Source organism: Asparagus officinalis, chromosome 4, assembly GCF_001876935.1.
Source record: "Asparagus officinalis chromosome 4, Aspof.V1, whole genome shotgun sequence".
NCBI classification, from domain to species: Eukaryota; Viridiplantae; Streptophyta; class Magnoliopsida; order Asparagales; family Asparagaceae; genus Asparagus; species Asparagus officinalis.
The window spans coordinates 20,368,410-20,372,908 of record NC_033797.1 but is presented as its reverse complement, the minus strand read 5'-3'; positions in this window follow the sequence as shown (position 1 = coordinate 20,372,908).

The window sequence follows — 4,499 nt, the reverse complement described above, 5'->3', positions numbered from 1 at the left end:
GGGTGGCTCGGTGGCCGAGCCACCTAGTGGCCGAGCCACCTGGTGGCCGAGCCACCTCCCCGAGCCAGCTGGATCTGGGCCCAGATCTGAGCCCAGATCCGCTTTCAGAAGGCTATAAATAGAGGGGGCACGGCTCATTTTTGAAAGGTTGAATTTTGGGAGCCGAAACTGTGCTGGATTGAGAACTCACCCTCGGATTTTCAACTTAGAAGACTCGGACTCTCAGATCTGGTTCTTTGCGATCATTCACGCCAAATAAGGCAGGAGTTCGAGAGAGATCAGATTTGAGATCTACACGATTTTCCTCCGGATCAAAGCTTGGCCTTTGATCCCGAGAAGAGTCTCGATTTCGCTTGGTCGATTTCGATTACTAAAGGCTATTATTTCCTTGGCGAAATAGTACCCCCGACTGTTATTTCCTTCGTGAAATAGCATCCGTCATATCGTGTAGATCCGACCGCATCAAGATTACGCGGTGGTCCACGGATTAACCCCGGCGCAGGCGAAGAACCCACAAAAGCGAGAGACCGCAAAACAGGATCTCGCGATTCGTTCGACATAAAAGGAAAGTTGTAATTTTTATTTTTATTTTTGATTTTATTGTAACCGGGTCTTATAAAAAGACCGGATCTTTTGTAATCGAAAAACTATTACTTGAGAAAGCAATGGAATCAAAGAAAGCAATTTTTCCCGTGCAACAAGATGGGAGATGAATTGCTTGCTAATAACATGATACTTTATATTAAAAAAGAAATTACTTCCAGCCTCGACACAGAAGAACTGGTAGAGAAGTTTGATTCATGACATATTCATATACCACCTTTATTTTTTGCCCAGAGCAAAAAAATCCTGGGTACGCCACTGCTGCTCCGCGCAGTTATCGAGTTGAACCCAAACGCGCTCGCGCAAGCGGACAGAGCCGACTGGGAGAGGAAACATGGGCACGGCCCGTGCAAAGGGTTGCACGGGATCCCGGTTATGGTCCAGGACAATATTGCCACGAAAGATCGGCTTAATACGACCGTGGGGTCGTTGGCGCTGCTTGGTTCGGTCGTGCCGCGTGACGCCGGTGTTGTTCGGAGGCTGAGAAGGACTGGCGCGGTGATCTTGGGGAAAGCGAGTTTGAGCGAGTGGTCGAGCTTTCGGTCCTTCAAGCCAGTAAATGGGTGGAGCGCACGGGGCAGGCAGGGCCGGGTTAGTTGAACATAGGCTTGGCTTGGTTTTGTTTTTTTGTTTTTTTTTGGTAGATTGCACTTAAATACCATATAATTTCTCACTTATTGCACTTAAATGCTACATGTTGTGACTTGTATTTCGATGGAAAAAAAACTGTAAAGTTTTCAAAAACTTTCACCTCACTACCATTAATCGTGCAAATGCGAAAATTTTCACCTCATACAAATTTTCTAAATGTGGAAAATTTCTAACCATTAATATTTTAAAATTTTCATTATGTTCCAACTCTATTTTAAAGTTGAACCAATATAATTGTGAAAAAAATAGTTGATTCAATTACAAATTTAACAAATACTATTAGTTAAAAAGCTCTATAGTTAGCATGTAATTATCATAGAAAAATATTTGGGTGAAAATTTCTATGTTTGCATGATCAATGGTAGTAACATGTAAAATTTAAAACCTTTATGGTATTTTTTTTGCACTAAAATACAACTTGTGGTATTTAAGTGTAATAAGTGGAAAAATATATGATATTTGACTGCAATTTACCCTTTTTTGTTAAGTATTTTTTTTGTGTTATAGACCTAAATTTTTTAGGCTTATTTTTACACCCACCTTGCTAAATCACTTTTAAACTCAAAGTACGATCCTAAATTATTTTTAAATTTAGTTTTTTTGGATTCACTGTTTTGCTAAATTTTGTCTAATTTTGTTATCCTTTGGTATAAGTTACTATCTCTTTTAATGGTTAATTTTAGAAAATCCATGAACTATTTTAATTCGAAAAAATCACCATGAACGTTAGGGCTATTGTAATAACCTTCATGAAGTAATTTTATTCAACTAAATCCCCTGCATTTTGGGATATTTTGTGTGACACCCAAAAGTTTAGGGGATTTAGTCGAATCAAATAAGTTTAGAAAATTATCTGCAACACCCCAAGAATAAAGTGGATTTTTTTTCTCGAATTAAATACTTCAGAGAGGTTATCAGGGAAACACCTCAAGCTTTAGGATCCCCCCCCCAATTTTAAAGTGTTGGATAGCAAGTTCCTAATATGTTTCCTAATTTGTTTTGGTAATAGGTTATTGGGATTCAAAATCTATTTTGGTAACATGATTCAAAATCTGTTTTGGTAACAGGTTATTAGGATTGCTAATCTGTTTTGTTTTTTGTTTTAAAATTCCTAGTATGTTTATGATTTTAGGATTTCTATATATATGGAACAATTGGAAGAGAGAATTAAGTAGAAAATTAGGGATATTTGGAGCACATAAAAGAGGTATTTTCTGAGCTATTGGTTAGGGTTTTGTTTGGAGAGAATTAGAGATTTGTTGGTGAGATTAATTGGTGAGTTTGAGTGATTTGTAATCTCAGTTTGTACTATTCTTGTCTATTAGTAAAAAACTCTATCCCCTTCTTGCCCCGTGGACGTAGGCAACTTGCCGAACCATGTTAAAATTGGTTGTTTGTGTTTGTGACATTGATTTGATTCATTTGGCCTTCTCTCGACTTTCGTTTGATTTGATTTCTCGTAGCACGTTGGTTTGGTTGTTTAGAGGGTATCAAAGCTCGGGCTACGCTTGGGCTATTTAGAGGAGTAGGTCATTTTGGAGGCTCGCCTAGGGCTTCGTTTGGTGATAAAGGTGGGATCTTTTTGGTAAAGACTCTATTATTTTTAGTTTTGGATCTATTCTTCATTTGTTCCGTATTTGTTTTTGTTCTTTGAGAAAGATGGTCGGGAAAGAAGGAGTTGTGGAGGGTACTTCCGGCTTGAAGATCGTCCAAAATTTGATTATCCACTCTATGAAGATAGATGTGAAGAAGTTTAATGGCACAAACAATTTTGGTTTTTAGAGATGTGAAGTCTTGGATGTGTTCAATGCGCAAAATTTGGAAGATACTTTGGAGTTGGACATGAAACCGGACGACATTGAGGAGAAGGTTTGGAAAAAGAACAGTGTGTGGTATAATTAGATCTTGTTTGACTCAAAATTTAAAATATAATGTGATCAATGAAGAGTGTAGAGAACCGCTTGTATTTGACAAAGAGTGTAGAGAACCGCTTGTATTTGGCTAGACTATGGTATTTGTTGAGACTAGGTTATTTGATTGGTTATGCCGTGCATGGTTTGTTGAGGTGTGCTTTGACCTGCAGATTAAAGTTCTTTGAGAACATTGGTATGAGCAAGAAGACCGAGGTGGAGTTTGACACTTCTATTCATCAATCGAGGGTCTTTTAGGTGGTGTTCAGTCAGGCATTTAGGAGCCTTCCAAGAAGGCATCATTGAGAGGTAATCAGTATTTGGTTTTTACAGTTGGAGATTGTTCTAGGCATTGGTGGGTTGCAACCAGGTCTCGTTGGTGTGAAGTCCTAGAAGTCAATAACAATTGGAAGAAGTGTATTGGCAGAAAAGTAATCCGTCGTTCTAGCTTTGGTAGGAGTTCTTTCTTATATTTGTACTGAGCTCATGGCAGTTTGAGGCACTTCATTGATGTGGAGACATTGGGGCGACGAGATGAGATGATAGTTTTGATGGTTTGTTCCTTACTGGAGGGGGATCGGTGTTGGTTGTCGAGCATTGATTTTGGTTTTGGAGCTTCGACATATTTGGATCATCTTAGTCATAAATTGTCGACTGCTGCGTGTGGAGATTTTGGATCTGGTGGAGCTGCTTCAAATTTTAGGTTACGTAAGATATTTGGTTGCCCAGTATTTGGTCACATCGAGGATGTAAGATTTGATCTGATTGCACGTTTGGGATTCAGAGGTTCGTTTGATTATCAGTTAGGAGCTTCTGGTTTTGTTTTGAGTATGTATGTCACATTTGACTCTCGACAGGTGAAGAGTGTTGATCAGATCATTGGGATATCATAGCGGGTGTGTTTGTTGGAAATTTGATGTAAAAAGACAATGAAAGAAAAATTCGAACTTGTATTTCTCTCAAACTCAGTTACAATTTGGATTCCGATTACAAAAGAGAGGAAAACGAATTTAGTTTTCCCCTTTGTTTAAAACTGGGTTCTTCTTGGTAGCGATGGAGTGCCTCCTTCGATTGATCTCGTCGAACTTGCTCTCCGTTGACGATCCGATCGTCCTTCTTCACTGGAACAATTGAAGCGTTTGATGACTTCGGTTTAGAACTCTTGACGAGTGTAAAGAACTCTGAACGAGTTAAGAACTCTGACAAGAGTTGTTGAAAACCGACTGTTTGGTTTGATGAGATTAAGTTGGGTTGCAAACTTAATCACGAACTCTTAAAATGAGTTTCAGAAATAAACTCAAAGTGAGTTAAAACTCTATAACAGAGTTGTTGGAA